Raw genomic sequence first — 19,691 nt, forward strand, 5'->3', positions numbered from 1 at the left:
CTCTCTCTCTCTCTCTCTCTCTCTCTCTCTCTCTCTCTCTCTCTCTCTTCTTTCTCAAAGTGACCTTTAAACTACCTTGAGAGATAGCAGCTGAGCAGAAAATTATAGTTATTAGGAGGCTATCCAGAGATTAGTGTATTTAAAATATTGTTTTTTAAAAAATACCGAGACAGATGTTAATAATTTGCAATCCCCAAAGACAGCTACAATAAAACCCGACATCATAGTATTTTAAAGGATGATTTGGGGGATTTATCATAGCATACTGTACCTGAAACATTGCATGAGGATAAGGAGAATTACCCATTCATTTGCATAAACTGTAAAGCATTATTAAGTATATCCATCAAACCTTTCCTTTTGCCCCAAGGGTAAAATGGGTAAAGGTTTGCCTCTCTTATCAGCCCAAATAGGCATTTATAGGTTCATAATTTTTGGAAACTGTTAATTTGAAGACTTCTTAATAGCTATCATGAATTCAGTTAGGTCTGTCCCACACAGGCAGCATGTTCAGAGAGAGAAAACAATGACTGCATTCTTGGGAGATAGGAGTTAAAAACTTCACTCCTGATATGCTAATTTTTCTAGATTAATTCTTAAATATTACTGATTCCATTTTTTGCTGAAGAGAAAAGTATATCCCAGCATTCTATCCTATTCTTTACACTTTCATTTGAGAACATATAAATTATTTTGTGGCATCCTTCCTAAGTTTCTTTCCAACAATGGGACCGGGAGAGATTTTGTGTTAGGATAGGATTGCTTTTATTGACACAAATCTCGAAGGTTAAGAATATTCCCATAACATACAATAGCATCCAAAAGACTAAGCTTTAAGTCCTACCTCTGACTTATACTGTCTGTGAGACTTTGAACAAGTTTCAACCTTTTAGTATACCAGGGAACTCTCTAAGACTAAAGTAGCAAATAAGGTGTACATGTGTTGGCAGAAGAAGTTGCTTATGGAGAATTTCTTCCACTGGACAGGTCTAGTCCAGAGGTAAAGAGGCAGCTAGGTAGCACAGTGAAAAGAGTGTCACACCTGGAGTTGAGAGAACCTGGGTACAAATCTGACCTCAGATACTTCCTAGGTGTATGACCCTGTGCAAATCACTTAACTCTGATTGCCTAGTCCTTGTCTTTCTTCTGTCTTAGAACTCTTACTAAGAAGGTAAGGGTTTAAAAAAATGAAGAAGGTACTGTTTTGGGAGTCAAAGAACTGAGTTCAAATCCTTCTTTTTCCAATATTACCTTTGTGGTGTTTAATTTCATTTGAATCTTTCTGTTTCAGTTTTATCATTTGTGAGAAGAAAGGGACAGGCAAAGTTAAACCCGAAGGCCTCTTTCTGCTATACATTTATGATCATTTGATTTTTCTATAGTGAGTTTTCTCTAAATGGGGCACATTTTTGATCATTTTGGGGAAGCTAACTACACTATTTTGACCTAACATTTTATCCATAAATGGAATTAAACTTTATGCTGGTGCAATAATTCTTATATATAGTTTCTCATATTTAAGAAAATTCAAGGATAAGTATACAAGTGTTTCAAAAAACATTTCGAAAACCCTATTAAGTGAACGATATTTAATTTTAAGCTTAAATCAGCACCAAAAATTTGGGGATATTCTATTCATCTACTAGGTGGATTTTCCCATTCAACCTACTCTGAAATAACTTTGATATGTCCAAAGATTCATTATATCCTCTTTAAACTAGTCAACCAATAATCAATTATTAGGTTCCTAGTATGTGACAGATATTTTACTAAGCATTGGAGATTTGTTGAAATTTAATGGTAATAAACTTATTATAGTCAAGAGTACTTGGGTACCACTACAGATATTGGTTATATGATACTAAGCAAATCATTTAATCTCTCCATCCTTCTGTTATTTTATTTGAAAAACAACTGAGTTAGATTCAATGGTCTAGAAGTCCCTATGTGATTCTTATCCATATTGTCTCCCAAATCCTTCATATTGAAGTTTTCAATAGCAGTGGTTATGAAAAACTAAAAAATCAGGTGTTTTAGTGGATTGCAAGCTCGATGTAAATTCATAGTCTGATATGGAAGACAAACAAACAAAAATCTGTATGATCTTGGATTACATTAAGAGGGCCAGAGTTTATAGCGATTAGGAAGTGATAGTCCTCTGGTACTCAGTCTTTATCAGAACTTATCTAATTATCCTCATTTCTGTTCATTATTCACTATTCAAGAGGGCATTGACAAGCTTAAAATTGCCTAGAGGAAGAGAAATAAGTTGGCAAAGGGTTTCAAATCCATGCCATATGACTTATTTTAAAAACTGGGGATGTTTACACTAGAGTAACAATTCTAATACTTTTCAGCCTCAGGACTCCTTTGCAATCTTAAAAATGATTGAGGACCCCCAAGAGCCTTTATTTAGGTCAGCTTTATCTATAAGTATTTGCCGTATTAGAAATTAGAATAAATTTAAATACATATTTGCTAATTCATTTACAGTAATAATAATATACCCATTATCTTTAAAAATAAATAGCATTTTTGAGAGAATTCACTTTATTTTCCAGAACAAAAAACATTAGCGAGAAGAGTGATATTGTTTTACATATTTTTGTAAATCTCTTTAATGTCTGGCTTAATAGAAGACATCTGGATTCTCATATCTGCTCCTGCATTCAATCATTTGTGATATGTTGTTTTGGTTGAGGTATATGAAGAAAATCTGGTCTCACACAGTTATGCAATTGGAAAAAGGGAGGAGCATTTTCATAGGAAAATAATGTCTTAATATTATATACAAAAATAGTCTTGACATTTTGGATCTTTAGAAAGTGTCTCAGGGATCCCCTGATATCTTTGAACTACACTTTGAGAATGATGAACATGGAGAAAAGATTCAAGGAGGAAAGCACAATACCAATCTGCATGTATTTTATGAGCTATTATATGAAGGAAGAGTAAAATACATTTATTTGTTATTTTTTAAAAGGGTTAAATATGTTTTGTTTGACCACAGAAAAGCATCAGCAGCAATGAGTAGAAAGCGTAAAGTGGTGAAGGTATGTATAATATCAAAACTTCCTAACAATTAACCCTCTCCCCTCCTCAAAATGGAATAGCCTGCCTCAAGAGGTTCCCCCCTCCTTGGATATTTTTGAGCACAACCTGGATGACTTTTAGTCAAGTGTGTTAAAGTAGGGATTCTTTTTTGTATGAGTTGAATGAAATTGTTGTTGAGGTCTCTGCCTTGTCTCATATTCTATGATTCTATGATCTACTTGATTCATCCTGTCTTTCTCTGATTCTCCTAATATTTGGGGGGGGGCTATTTTGCATATCAGATAATCAATTCTTATTCCTGAACTCACTGGAAAACCAGTAAGGTATTCCATAGCCCTATTCATGCATACCTCAAATTAGACCTTGTCAGTGTACCTTTATGACTGGTCCTTCATAGCATGGTGCTTGGAATATAATTAAGTTCTTATTAAATTCTTGTTCTACCGACTTCACATAATTAATGCTTGTTGATTGACTTATGCCTTAATTGATAGATGAAGACCCAGAAACAATCTGCTATGAAGAAAACTACCTGGAGAAACTATTCTCATGGCCACAGACTACATCAATAGCCTTGTCTAGCTATTTCATACTATATGCTATGTTGTTGGTCACAAGAAGACCAAGGAAGGACTATGGATAATTCAATGCTTAATTAATGTATTTTTATACTATTACTTTCTACCTTAGAATGAACATTAATATAGGTTCAAAAACAGAAGAGTAGTAAGGCCAAGGCAATTGGGGTTAAGTGATTCATCCAGAGTCAAACAGCTAGGAAATGTCTGAGACCAGATTTGAACACAAGACCTTCCATCCACAAGCCTTGTTCTTTATTCACTGATCCACCTAGCTATTCCCGATGCATAACTTAAAAGACAAATACAAGATCTTCCTGACTCAAGACCTCGTGCTCTATCTACTGATCCACCATATGCCTTAAAGGAACTATTCAAATTAATTTTAGTGAAGATTTTTTGCACACATGCCATGTGCAAAACATCATGAAAAATATCATATGGGACACAAAGGTTAGTATGAAATTTCTGCCCTAAATAAGTTTCAAATCTGGTGAGATAATATTATCTGACATTCATGTAAGATTTTGATGCTTTTCAAAACAATTCTTTAAAATAGGGGGTAAAGAAAATATGTTTCTATTTCACAGGCCTTCAGGTAATATGTCTATACTATATTCATGAGGAAACTGAGGGGAGTGAGGTTAAATGACTTCTTCATGCTCACACAACTATTAAGTGAGAGAGGTGGAATTCAAACCCAGGTTTCTCTCTCCTGTCTCCATTTCCAAGTTCTTCCCATGACACTAGTCTGCCTCTTTAGGAAGGATGTAATGAGCACATAAGTAAAAGGGTACGATAGGCCAAATGCCATGAGAAATCCATGAAGAAAGTGGTACAAGGAATCAAACAAAAGAAAAATCATGAGAGTCAGGAGAAATGGCTAAACAGAAGTTTGTATGAAAGCAGAGCTGGGGATCTTTCTAGACTATGATTCAACTGCTAAAATAGCTAATGGGATCTTAGTTAGAGAGTCTATAAGAAGGGATAGGATAATTCCTCTATCTTCTGCACTGGTCATACTACATCTAAAATATGATATTCAATTCTGGATGCTATGTTTCTGGAAGTACATTGATAAATTGAAGAGAGTGCCCAGAGGAAGGGATCCAGGATGGTGAAGAAGTCTGGGATTGTACTACATGAATGTTGTTTAAAGGATCGTAGAACTTGGGTTTCTGGGAGTAGGTATGATAGTTGTCTACAAATACTGTATTTAAAAAGCTATGGGAGGGGGCAGCTGGGTAGCTCAGTGGATTGAAAGTCAGGCCTAGAGACGGGAGGTCCTAGGTTCAAATCCAGCCTCAAGTACTTCCCAGCTGTGTGACCCTGGGCAAGTCACTTGGCCCCCATTGCCCACCCTTATCACTCTTCCACCTAGAAGCCAATACACAGAAGTTAAGGGTTTAAAAAAAATAAATAAAATTGTCATTTAAAAAGCTATGGGAAGCCAGGTAGCCTAGAGTCAAGAGGACCTGGGTTCAGATTGTAGCCTCAGATACTTCCTAGCTATGTTTCCTTATCTTTTCCTCTTCTGTCCTAGAGTTGTGCCTAGGACAGAAAATAAATGTTAAAAAAATGAAAAAGTAAAAGCCTTTGATGTCAAAGTTTAGCTTAGTCTCAGAGGACAGAACCAGGATCAGGGAGTAGAAAAAAAAAGAAGCAAATCTCAGATTTCTATCTGGGGCGGGGGAACCCAAAACAACAACAACAACAAAAAAGAAATTAATGATTAACAACATTAACAAAATTTCTTAACAAATCTACCCAAAAGTTGAACAGACTGCTTCATGGTTTGTTACATGAGTTTCTAAAGCATCGACTGGATGTCCACTTGTGAAGGAGATTTCTAGGACATTTTTTCCAGGCATGGTTTGGATTAGATGACTTACTAGGTCCTTTCCAAGTGTTAAACTCTATGATTCTGCATGAAGGAACTCCCCGAAAGAGTGCAGACTCATTAACTTTCTTCCATGGAGAAAGAATTTGAATGGAGTCTTTAAAAATGGTTAGAATTTCAGTAGGTAGGAGTTATAGATTCAGAGAACCTAAAATCTAGAAGGGACTTATAAGGCCATCTAGTTTGATCTGTACCTGAATATGAATCATAGGTTCATGAAATCAGATTTAAAACTGAAAGGGATATAAGATGCCAAATTATGCTTAACTGGTAACATCCCTCATTTTAGAGATGATGAAAGTGAGACCCAGGGAAGTTCAGTGACTTGCCAAAGGTAACACAGGTAGCAAATACTAGAAGGAAGACTTGAACTTAGGTCCTCTGATTTGAGAACTAATACTCTGAATTGTTTCTCTACTGTCATCCAGTTCACTCATCTCTATTTTATCAAATAAGAATTTGCCAAATACTTTGCTGAAATTTAAGTGCAGAGTGATTATAATATTACTCTGATGTAACAGTCTAATTTAGGCCAAATTTGTGACTTCTTCTTTTCTGGTAACTCCCTAGTGTGGAAATAATCTATATTAATGTGGATAAGCAACCCATTGCTGACGTCATCTTAGAGAGTTGTCTGGGTCACAGAGAGTTTGAGTGTGTAAATGATTTGCTCAAGATCACATAGCCAGTATGTGTTAGAGGTAGAATTTGAACCCAGTTCTTTCTCATTCTGAGTCCATCCTTTACCCATTGTAATGGTGTTGCCTCTAATCTAGTTAATATAGTAGAAAAGAAAATCAGGTTAATCTGGCAGTTCAGAGGAGTGCAAAAAAGATTTGTTCCTCCAGCCAAAGGACCTAGTTTCAAGTCCTGTCTTTGATGCTTACTTTGTGTGGCCTTGGATGAGCCACTTGACTTCCATGGGTCCCAGTTTTCTCATTAATAAAATGAAAGAATTGGGTTGGATAATTTTTGAGGTCCCTTTCAGCTTTAAATCCAGGAGCCTAAGAAGGAAAAAAAACTATGAGTTGAGGAAGAGAATTCCAAACAGGGAAGACATGGAAGAATGAAAACATAGGAGCCAGGACGTGGGCAGTGAGTTGTCTGTCTTCGGTGGAACATAAAACAAATGAGACATAAGGCCAGAAAGATGGGTCATGTAATCATACTGTGGGGGACCTTTACAGAATGCCAATCTGAGGCATTTGGACTTAATTCTGCAAATACCATGGAAGGCAAGTGCCAGCTTCTTCCCCATATATATATATAATAAGTATTTCTTAACTAATTGGTATTTTCAGAGAGCATTGAGTATTGCCAATGAATTTAGGGGTCCAATTGGGCCAAAAGGAAATGGCAATACTTTTCTTGACATACTTTATATTTCATTAACTGTATATTGGAAAGTAGAAATTTGGACAAGAAGAATTCAGATCAAATGGTCAGAACTGTACCATCAATCATGATCAGATGGGAAGACTTGGTTCTGAGATGGACTCAGGGAGGTGAAAATACTAGCCAAACAAAGACTAAGAGGGTCAGCTGAGGTTTTAGTGAATCCACGGGGCATGTATACAGCCAAAGCAGAAGCAGGCCAATGTTAAGTGCTTTACGTATTTATGTTACAAAAACAAAAGCCGTTCTCTTCACGCAATCGATTGACACAGAATTATGGAGCAGCCTAGTCCAGTGGAGGCTGCCAGAAGCATTTTTCCTAAAACACTTTATCTTTTAGCTTGAGATATGAAACCATGCAAAGCTTTTTAGGATACTACTTCTCAGCTTTCCAAATGAATTTACTACATGTCTATAAATCAAGTTTATTTTCCATGTGTCTTTGTGGTAGGCATCCCACTGTCTGGAGACATCCTGGAGAGAATGAACTTTCCTCTTGCCCAGATGTCTCAGGAATGCAGTCCATTTTTCCTCCTTTCCCTCTCTTGTTCTCTTTTTAAATCACTAATTGTCATGTTTCTTATGATGGACAGTTAAAAGTTAAGTGCCTGGGAGGATGTGGTTGTGGGACCCTGTTAAATTAGGGCCAGTTAGGTTAGGAACTGTGACATAACTTATGTCTACATTTCTAACCCTGAACTTGCTTACTCTCTTTGCTGACCCTGAACTTGCTTTATAGTCCTTCTCATGAATTATGGTTGTATGGAAAAGGACTGAAATGAAAGATCATTTTCTCCCTTTTCTATCCTAAAAAGGTTTTGAGAACTTGAGTGGATTTCCCTTGATTGGTTTTTGTTTGAAATGGCGAAGTGTTTAATTTTTCCCCTTTAACCTGGTCACCCTTCTCCTCAAGCACTTTCCCACAATCCTTTGACACTTCCTTCCTAATATATACTAAGGTAGAAAAAAAAAGGGATTTATGAGCTGGTATTCAGGAAAAATATTAGATTTCAGCTTTGTGTAATTATAAAGGATGTATATATTTAATCAAGATTATTTTAAAGAATAGGAACTCCTTGCTCTTGAGTAGTTTACAATCTGTGTTCTAAAGTATCAAATGTCTACTTACACTAAAAGCATCAGTTAGATAAACTGAATAAATGAGAGCTCAAAACCAATAAATTAATTATTATATCTAGATCCTCCTAGTCTAATTATCTACAAATGATTAAGAATAATATTCTTGCTCCATGTTTCTCCATGGTGCTCAAAAATATCTAGTTTAGGGATCAATTATCTGCATGGTTGATGGAGTGTATAGATCATGCATTCAAATGTTTGACCTGATTTTATCTTGTTCATATGGATGATATGAAGTTATTATGGACCCAGTAATAATACTATGATTCTGAAAAGTCAGGAGTTTTAGTTGTCATTATGAAAAGCTCATTAACAGCTGAAATCTGAGAGGTAAGCAATTCTCCAAGCCTATCATAAGCCAGAGATTCAAGTAAGATCTCAGGCTGACAGGCACATGACTTCATATGAAAACATTATTATTATTGTTCAGTTGATTTTAGTTGTGATTGTGTTTTAGTTGTTTCTGACTCTTTGAGACTTCATTTGGGATTTTCTTGGTAGAAATAGTGGAATGATTTGCCATTTCCTTCTCCAGCTCATTTGACAGATGAGAAAATTGAGGCCAATAGGACTTGCAACTAGTAAAGTCTGAGGATAGATTTGAACTTAGAAAGAGGAGTCTTCCTGACTCACAGTCCATCACTCTATCTATTGCACCACTCGGCTGCCACAGAACTCAATTAATTGATTGCTTATTATTAATTGATCACATTCTAATTAATCATTTTCCCTGGAAAGGCTCTCCGTAGTGTGGCAGAAAATAGGGAAATGTCTGGTGGTTATGGTTATGAATAGTAAAACTTAAAACTGAAGAAAAGAAAATCCTTCTTCACCTCAAGGAACTTGTGCTTTTTGCTGCTAGGAAATAACAAGTATACAGATAAATCTATAAGAAGTAATTTTGGGAAAGAAGGATGTGAAGTGCTGACACCTAGGAGTGTTTACAATTTGAAGGATCAGAAAAGGCTTTCCATAAAAGGAAGCCTCTAGACAGAGCACCTTTCTCTAAATTGTAGTAGGTTATCCTAGACCAGGTTTGTCAAGGATGATTTTTGCCATATAGGAACCCTAAAAGAGATAAAAAACAAAAAAACTGCCTTCTGCGTTTGTCTCCTTGACATTGAATTGTATGTATTATTGTCTGCTGTCATTCTGGTGCTTTCGCCCACATTGATCCTCTCTTCTAATTAAAGATTGGAAGATATAGTTGCTAAACTTATTGGACTTTAAATATCTCATCTACTTCTTGCTAATTGTGATATCTTGGTCAAGTCACTGAACCACCACAACCTTCCCTTTCTTCACCTGTAAATTACAGGGCAGAGGCTTGATATTTAAGATTTCTTTCATCTTTAAATTACTAATATTCCAATCTCATGATTTTTCTTTGGTTACAAGATGGAGATTTTATGTAAACTATTAGGCAGAGCTTCTTAATCTTTTGTGTGTGTGTGTGTGTGTGTGTGTGTTAAGGGCCCCTTTGGCAATTGGGGTGGTCTATGGAACTTTGCTCAGAATATTGATTATAAATGTATAAAATAAAATGCATAAGATTACCAAGGAAATCAATTATTTTACAAAACAGTTATGAAGATTTATTTAAAGTAAGAATCACTTCTCTAAGCTAAGATCAATCAACAAGCAGAAAAATCTACTGCCCATAAGATTAGGGTCTAATTGAGAAGACAATATTTATGTCAATGTTGTCATCTTTTTATGCTTTGGATTCCTTAGTGACTATTTAAAAAAATTTACTTTAATTTTTACTGAATTAGTAGGGTTTTGTTTTTTTTTTTTTTGGTATGGTAAAAGGCACTATGAGGAGTCATACTATTTATAACATTAATGTGGTATTATCATTTTACAATATTAATAAAAATAATTAGCATTTATATGATCCTTTGTTTGTAAACTACTTTACAAATAATATCTAATTTTTGTCCTCACAAAAATCATCTATCTTATTTCTTCATGTTACTGTTGACGAAAATGAAGTAGAGAGAGGTGAAATTACTTGTCCAGGGTCATATAGCTCAGGCTCAATTTGATCTCAGGACTTCCTGAATTCAGACCCATCTTTCTAGCCATTGTACCACTATAATAAATAAACAATACAATACTAACATCCAGATTATAGTAGACAATTTTCTATGGTGGGACCAAAATTCCTTTCCAACTAGAATATTAAAGCATATTCAGAGAATATTAGGGAGAACTTGCCATATGAGGATTAGTGGAAGGAATTAGGACCAGTAAAGGGAAGGTAGGTGTAGGATATTGGAGATGTGGGGCAGAGTAGATGTCTTAAAATATTGATTGGGTCAGATCAGGGGTTTTTAACCTGGGATCAATGAAACTTTTTTTTTAAAATTCCTTAATAATTTCATTTCAGTGTGATTGATTTCTTTTGTAACCTTGTGATTCTTATGCAAATAATAGCATTTTGAGAAGGGATCGATAGGCTTCACCATATCTCCAAAATGGGCCAGGACACTAAAAGGTCTAAAATCCCTTGAGCTAGAGGAATTGACTCTTGATTGCAGACCTAAGAGTAATGAATGAATGAGTGGAAGTTGAAGAAAGCAAAAAAGCAAATAATAACAACAACAAAAAAAACCAAGTATTTTAATATAAGGAAAAACTTACCAAAATTGAATGTGCTCCCTCTAGAAGAAGTAGTTTTCCAATCACTAGAGGTCTTATGTATGGAGTTTGGATGGCTTCCTTTTAGGGATACTATATTTTAGACAGGGTTCTAAATAATCCAAAAAAGTTTGGATTATTTATTCTCTGAGATTCCTTCCTCATCAAAGATGTTATATGACACGAACCATAGAGTGTAAGGCCAACTTATCTTCAACGAAGGCACAAATGAGGCGCAAATTTGGATTTCAGCTGTTGGTGGGTTTAGATCTTGCAGAAATTGCCATCTAAAATTTTTGAGGGCCCTTCACTACTGACACTATTAACAAGTTGATATAGAGGCTAGAGCCTTGGAGCTTGGAATCAGGAAGCCTCATCTTCATGAGTTCAAATTCAGTCTCAGATACTTAATTAGCCATGTGACCCCTGAGCAAGTCACTTAACCCTTTTTGCTTCAGTTCCTCATATGTGAAATGAACTAGAGAGGGAAATGGCAAACCACTCTGGTATCTTTGCCAAGAAAACCCTAAATGGGTTCCAGAAAAGTCAGACACAATTGAAAACAACTGAACAGCAGCAACAACACTGCTGACAAGAATTTCATTGATAAAGGTAGCTCAGGGTTGGTAATTAGATGAAAAGAATCAAGTCAATCTAATTTCTTATAGATCAGTTTAACGATCTGTAGTTTAGATCTCAGTAGAACTGAAATTTTTGGAGTTCTATTCTACAGTTTTGTTATTCTTATGAGTTATAATGAATTATTGACAACTTTAAAACATATTTATTTTTAACATTAATTTTTAATTGAATCCCAAATTCTCTCCTGCCCTCACCCACACATTAAGAAGGAAAGTAATATTTAATGATCATATATGTGAAGTCATGCAAAATACATTTCTATATTGGCCATAAAACAAAGCACAAACAATAGAAAGCAAGGAATATAAAGAAAGTGAAAAAATATTCTTCAGTCTGCACTCAGAGTTCATCAGTTCTCTGGAAGTATAAAGCATTTTTCAGCATGAGTCCTTTGAAATTATTTTAGATCATTGTCTTGATCAGAGTAGCTAAAATTTTCAAAGCTGATCCTCATAACAATATTCCATTACTGTGTACAACTTTCTTCTTTTCAGCTCACTTTTCATCAGTTCATATGTCTTTCTATGTTTTTCTGAAATCGTCACCCTTGCCAATAGTGCTTCGTCATAATCATGTACCACAACTTGTTCAGCAAAACCCCAATTGATGGTCATTTCTTTAATTTCCAATTCTTTGCCACCATTGCTATGAATATTTTTGTACTCAGAAGATAGACTACATTTTTGCTTCAAATAATAATATGAAAAAAATAATATGATGAAAAAAAACAAGATATGGATTTTACATCTGTTTCCTCTTGCAAATATCATTCCTCATTATTTTATATTTTACTCTGTGTCTTCCTAAGGTCACTGATTCCTCCTTGATTTAATTTCTTGTTACTGAATATGATACCAAATATCATGCCATGGTACCACTTACTCCTATGAATATGTAGATTTTTTTCCAAGAACATCTTTTCATCAGGTTTAGGTCTGGGGCAAGATTCCTTCCCTTCCATATTTCTAGGAAGAAGGACAAGTATTAGTATTAAATAGATATTTATGACAGGTAAGGTTTAGTGGCACTTTAAAAAGCAATGGAAAATACTATTACACTATTAATATGCCAAGATGAAACAGCGACCTAGATGGAAGTTTGACCTTGAGCAAATTTGATTGGTTGAGATTTAAGAATTTAAGTGAGAAAAAAAATACAGTTTAGAGTGATTGATGAAATCCCCTTGTAAATGCTTCATTTAACATCAATCTGATTTTCTGATATAGGTAATTGGAAATCACATTGCCATTGTCCTTTGGAGAAAATCTTATCAAAGTTTTAGAAACTCTCATATCTCTGGGACTCAGTTTCCTCTCCTGAAAAAATAGTTTGATTAAATTATCTCCTACTTTTCTTCTAACTCTTTTCTTCTAACTAACATGGCAGTCACTCCTACTCAGCTAACTGTGCTGGATCAGTAATTCCCAAAATGGGTGCTACCGCCCCCTGGTGGGTGCTGCAATGATCCAGGGAGGCGGTGATGGCCACAGGTGCATTTATCTTTCCTATTAATTGCTATTAAAATTTTAAAAAATTAATTTCCTGGGGGATAAGTAATATTTTTTCTGGAAAGGGGGCAGTAGGCCAAAAAAGTTTTGGAACATTGTGCTAGATAAATGATAGATTTTTGAGCTTTAACTGGTCTATCTCTAACCAGGTTATCTGAACCCTATTCCTTCACCATGTTTCTTATGTTCATCAAAGGGAGAGAAGATCTACAGGTCGATATCTCCCATCCCCAAGAAGAAATTTCTATTCTTTTGATTTATTGACATCTGTAGAACTTTAATAATGTATAAGGAAAGGGTAGAAAATCCCTGACTTCTCAGTCTTGCAGAGTTTCTCAGTTGGAAAGCACTTTGGTAGCCATGTTGTCCAACACTTTCCTGACTAATAATTTCCCCTATAACTGTGGTTTCTATTTAGTGGTTCATTAAGCTTTTTGGGGTAAGAAACAGTTGTCAAATCTGACCCCAGGCACTTACTAGTTATATGATTTGGGGCAAGTCACTCAACCCTGATTGCCTACATCTTTCCTCTCTTCTACCTTGGAACTGAGTATCTACTCTAAGAAAGAAGGTAAGAGTTTATAAAGAAAAAAAAAGACAATTGTCCTAGTTCATGCTAAATTTTCATTAGTAGCACTTTAAGAAGAAGATAATCACTCAATTATGTTATAGATATATTTCTTTTCTGTGACAACAAATATCTGCATGTGTGAAGAATTATAGGTTTATTTCTATGGTGATTTGAAACCATCATGATCATGCACAAAACAGGTTTTGTACACATATGGAAATTACATCAAACCCTGACTGCTTCTGACTAAATGCTTCATGATTTTGCAGCTTCTCAACCAATTATCACCCCCCTCCATACCACAATGGTTTAACATTCAAACTGATTTCCAGTAGACGATCAGTCATATGCAAATATACTCATTTGCATTTTGTACATTGCACCAGAATAGCTCCCTCATCTGCATCTTACCCTGTAGTCATACCTCATTGACTATGTAATCATGTGATCAAGGTGTTATGAACATTTGAGGTTTCAGAGCACAAATGTCTGGCTGTTGAAAACCATGATGGCAGGACAAGTGCAACTTAGGCTATCTTGAAAAAAACAAGGACCGTGGTGTGTGCTACAAAAATACTTTATTTTCTTGTAGAACTTATCCTCTGGGTATGTGAGCATTATTCCCTCTGGTGGATTTTCAAATGAACTAGTTGGCAATAATGATCAGTTTTTCACTACAATTTATGGATAGTGTAGCCGGTGTGCTTGTGATATGAGATGAAAATCATGTCTTAAAAATATATACAAATGAATTTTAAACAAATTTATCATTTAATACAACATTTGTCACTAGGAAGTACAAAAATAAACATATTATATTGTAACTAGCTATTCTTTTTTATTTGTTGGTAAGGTAGCTAAAGTTAAAAAGAAATTTCTAGCTATCAATTAGGGAGCTCTTAAAAATCTCCTACTATTTTCTATCACATATTTGTATGGGCAAGCATTTTCAATTTATTTTTGTTTCTTCATAAAAGTACAGAAATAAACTCAATGCAGAACCAGATTTAAGATTGTATCTGGTATTGAGTGAAATATTATAAATCCTTGTTCATACAACAAAGTCTAATACAAAAAGGAGTTTATATATGATTTATTTTATTAAGTTAAATATCTTCCAAGTTTAACTTATTTTATTAAAATCTTATTGCTTTTTAACAAAATATGTAAAATGAAAAATTAAGGTAAAGTCTTGCAGATAATAATGTGTATGAGGTCTTGATGGATTACTTTTTTTAATCACACAAAACCCCACCTAAAGTATTTATAATTATTTCATTGCTTTATATTTTATATTTCATTTTTATTATTATATGTTGAACAAGCTTTTATATTTATAATTATAGGGTATAAATTTTATTTTGGAGCTTGGAGAAACAAAAGTTATCATTGTAGTTATTGTAAGTACTTAATGGATAAATTTGAGGATGTTACGAGCAGCATATTCAATTACCTTGGAGGTTCATGGCATATTTTTATTATTATTATAATTTAAAGAGGTTTACAGAACAAAAATCATAGGGAACACTGCTCCACAATGTACCCAATTAAGAGTGCTACAGATCTCAAATCTTGGGGAACTTGCTACCTACTGAGACAGATCATTCTATTTGAGGGTAGCTTTACTTGTTATGAGTTCCCAACCTCTAATGCCCCTCATTTCAAAACTGAATCTCCTTCTTTTGAACTTTTACCCATTGCTCCTAGTTCTTGCCTCTGGTACCAAGAACTAGTCAAATTTTTCTTTTAGGAATCTTATATTCTTGAAGAAAGCTATTATAGACCCTCTTTGTCATCTCCAACGTAAATTTCATTTCCATCAACCAGTCTTCAAGGCTCTTTAGCATCCTCATCCTTCTCTGGAGATATTCAGTTTATTACTGCCTTCCCTAAAATATAGTGACCAGATCTGAATAAACTATTTCCTGTGTAGATTGAGCAAGGGATTGTACATTGGGATTATCATCATGATAATTCCTCTTATGCCATGTCTGAGACTAGGAAAAATTGATACCATTAACAAGTCTTAGTTCCATGACTCCAGGGGTCATATATTTGTGCCAGCTACAGCATAGAAAATCAAGCATTAAGGTGACTGGCCTCTTGTTACTTTTCATTTTTATTCTATATAAACAATATTCATAATTAATACTAAGCTAAATAAATCTCTCATTTCTTGTTGTAGTTTTCTACTGTTTTGTTAGAGTCTTGTATTTTTTACTCTATTTCTGTATTGAAAACAAATTAAACTCAGCAAAATAGAAGATCCAGGGAATACAGCAAATAATTATTCCTGCCAAGTATGAGTATTTAGCACCTGCATATTTGGAAAACATTCAAATTGGTTTGCTTTGTATGGGTTCTAAAACTGCTCCCAGGAGCAGAGGAAATCTCCTTTGGATTTACTTGTCATTCATTTATTTATTTATTTAGTTATGGAAATGCATGCAATGGATCCATTAGATTAGGTTGCAAGGTCTCCAGACACTTTCATGAGCCTTGAAGATATTACATTTAGGTTCCTCTGGATTGTATATTGGTGTTAGGTTTGGAGTTATTAATTTGTGGACTTGGGGCCGGATGGATTATATTAAAGCAAGGATTTGTATGCTTTCAAATAACTCATCTTGCCATGTAGTATTATATTTCTCAGTGGCGAAAGGCTCACAAATGGCTCATAAATATTTTGTGAACGAAAGTTTGGGGATGATATGATAGTTTGTCACTGCCAGAGTGAATTCATGTAAAAGATAGAAGAAAGGGAGAGTGCTCTGGAAAGGCTGCAAATGTTGGAGAGCTGATTTAAAGGCCTGTGTGGTGTCTCCTTAATTACTTCAGAGATGGCTTTGGTAAATGCAACTCTAAATGGAACAGGGAATGATTGATAACCTGGTTTATGAGCTGAAATTAAAAATTCAATCCAGGATGTAGAGCTGAGGAAGTATGGGGCTACTCATTAAGCTGATCTAGGTTCAGTGAGTGCTGTTATTCCTTAGACAACACCTCCTTGTGGGGAGATACACGGATCCCTACTGCTCTGACAAGACAGGAATATCTGAAAACATCAGCTGAGTGGCTCCAGGAAAAACAAACTCAAAACAAACACAAATAAAAATATCTTTTGGATAAAAAACCATTTAGTCCAGCTCTTTGTTAGTCCCTCTGTAATGGCAGGAGTCTCAACATTTCTCAGAAGATGGAGGGGATGGAAAAACAGGTCCCTCTTCATTCCAGCTTTGGGGTATAATCTTGTTAAACCCATAGGGATCCTACCTTAGGGAAGTTTTGTCATTCACAGAGAAGGGGGCCAAAAAAGAGCATCTATCCTAGATAGTCCAGTAGAATCAGTTTACTAGCTGCCTTGTCCCTCCTTCAGGGAGACTTTGCTTGGACATACTCATGTCAGAGTCCATAGTGGTTCTTGGGGAGTTGAGTCAGGGGAGAACACAATGAATTTTATTGAGAACAACAAGTCAGAATAGGATCAGAATGAGAGATGAATTTAGCTCCTATAAAAAGCTTTGAAAGGAAAACAAAGGCATTGGGGAGAAAGTTTGAGTAAGTTTATGGATCCCAATCAATAACCTCACCTCCTGATCTGACACTTCCTTAGATTCAATTTCTACTTCTGCTCTTGGCATAATGATTATTCTAGGAATTATCAAGGGAGAATTACACACACACACCCATATGTGTATGAATAAACATGTTTTTTCTTAAAGTACTATAAACTATATTAATAAAATATATAAGTAGTAGTAATTAAATAACTCCTACTATGTGCCATGAATTATGTTAAACATTATGTATATATAATATATATATGCATATATTCAATAATAAAATAAAATTTAACCCTAACAGCAGTCCTGTGCCAGGGGAGCTATTATTCTCATTTTATACTTCTAAATATTTAGACAAACAGGTTAATTGACTTTCTCAGGGTCATTTAGCTAGTAAATGTCTGAAGTAAGACTTAAACACATGTGTTTCTGACTCCAGACCTGACCCTCAACCCACTGCACCTCCTAGGTCCCTCCAATATTATCTATTCTTATATTCTCCTCTTGGTTTTGATCATTTTAGAAAATCCTAAGTTACTGAACTAGCCTAGCCTTTGGTTTCTATTTGCCTCTACCTCAATTTGGACTCTGCCTTATCTTTCCACAAAAAGATATTTTTCCTCTGCTTTCCCCTTAACCACCCTTATTAATGCTTTAATCAGGTGCATGTGTCAAGACCTTATGGGAAATGTGTCTATTTTTGCTATCAAAATTGAGCTCACTAGAAAGAAATATGCATAAGCCATTATATAACTCAACTCATCACAAAGTGCCATTTATTATATGACAAGTTCTTTTTGTACCCTGTTAAAGAAAGTTTAGCTTTTAGGTAGGCAGCTAGGTGGCATGCCATGTAGAGTACTGGATTTAGAATTAAGGAGTCCTGAGTTCAAATTTTGATTTTTCTGCGTATTAGTTGTGTCTATCTTAGTAAGTCATGACAGCCTCATTTTCTTCATTTGTAAAACAGAGTTGAAAATCATATAAAATAGCATAGGTAAAATGATTTGCATATCTTAAGGTGCTATATAAATATTAATGTTATTATAATTAAAGTCCCCCAAAGATCTTTATAGAAGGCATTTTCACTTGGGAATTCTTTTCCACAGAAAGAAGCTGAGAACTGTGGTTTTGTGAGGTTTCAATGTATGGAAAGATTCATTTATACTTTTAATCAAAAATCATTCCCATGCATATTTGGTAATACATTATAGAAGATCATTGTTAAAAATAAATTGCGACCTTTGTATTATAATTCCTTTGGTCTGAAGCCATTAAGAGCTCATTTATGATCAGTATACACAGACATAGTAACTGATGGAGAGCTACTAATGAATAGAAAGCATAATGCATAACTGTGAAAATTATATTTAGGTAGTTAAGCACAGCTGTGATATTGATGTTTTATTTTGTAATTACATCTAACTTTTTAAAGATTAAAGTAATTTCAGAATGTCTCATTACTTTCTCCTTCTCCAAAGCCACTCTTTCTTCTTGAATACCTAGCTGAGTGCCATGAACACCCATGGATTTATGCAATCAGCTCCGTTCTCCCCCATTACATCTGAGACGGAGCTGGTAAGGTCCCCTGCTAAGAAGAAAAAGGGGGAAAACACAACAAAATAACCTTTAGCACCCCCATCCCTCCCTACCTTCTCCAGTTTCTGGTTTATGCTTAAAGTAAAAGTTTTAGGTAGAATTTTCAGTACCAATACCAATAATACCAATATTAGTATGCAAATGGAACAAGAACACCTTCTGCAGAGCAGTAATGTGTCAACTTGATGGTAAATAGGAAATCCAGTAGCTAGTTACACACAAGATCTCCCTGCCCTCTATTTGCCACTCTCAATAACTATTTTCAGGTTCTATATCCTGAGTGTTGAGTAAGCAGAAAATAAGTTCCATAGAACTGCTGTCTCAGAATAGGGCAAAAGGATACCATGGAAGTTTACCTTATGGATATCAATCTGCACCTCTGTTTTGCAGCAGACGACTGGAATCTGTGTGTCTCATTTGATCTGGTTGGTTATCTCACTTAGAACTCTGAGGTTTATGTCAAACCCTAATCCTAGCCCTACCTCCTCTCAATCAGTTCTCTTTGTTATTTCAGAAGTAGCATGTAATGGCTTACAGGTGGGAAAGAGAGTCTGACATAGTGGGTCCTTACCTTTCAGTGTGTTTCTAGATAAAAGCTTGTTGGATGGAGCCATAATGACAGAATCTCCAAATTTCTGGAGCTTTAAAATGGGTCTTAACTGTTAGTCATGCTTCCCTGCCCCCAGTCCCTGCAGAAAAAAAGTAATAAAGGCATATTGGGAAGGGATATGAGGCCTTTTATGTTTTTTACAAGGAACACCTGATATGGCTTCAGGTTTAATCTAGGCAGAAATGACCATCCCCTAATGAATTACAGAAATTTACAGCAGCTATCCCATTTAGATCCTAGAACTTTTCCTTATAAACATCTAAAAGGGGAATGTTGCCAAATCTGTAGGTATAAATTAAGTGCAGACAAGTTACAGCATCAAAATGATAATGTTAGCGTCTTTGTTCCATGGAAGAAGACGATGGCATATATTATAGTGGTAGTATATTTGTTTTTTGACAACCATTTATATATGTAACTACCAAAAGGCCTTAAACAAATTGCGTCTTCATGAAATGCTTTCAAAAAAAGACAAATAAAAAAACCTC

The sequence above is a fragment of the Gracilinanus agilis genome, chromosome 3 (assembly GCF_016433145.1).
Source record: "Gracilinanus agilis isolate LMUSP501 chromosome 3, AgileGrace, whole genome shotgun sequence".
Classification (NCBI taxonomy): Eukaryota; Metazoa; Chordata; class Mammalia; order Didelphimorphia; family Didelphidae; genus Gracilinanus; species Gracilinanus agilis.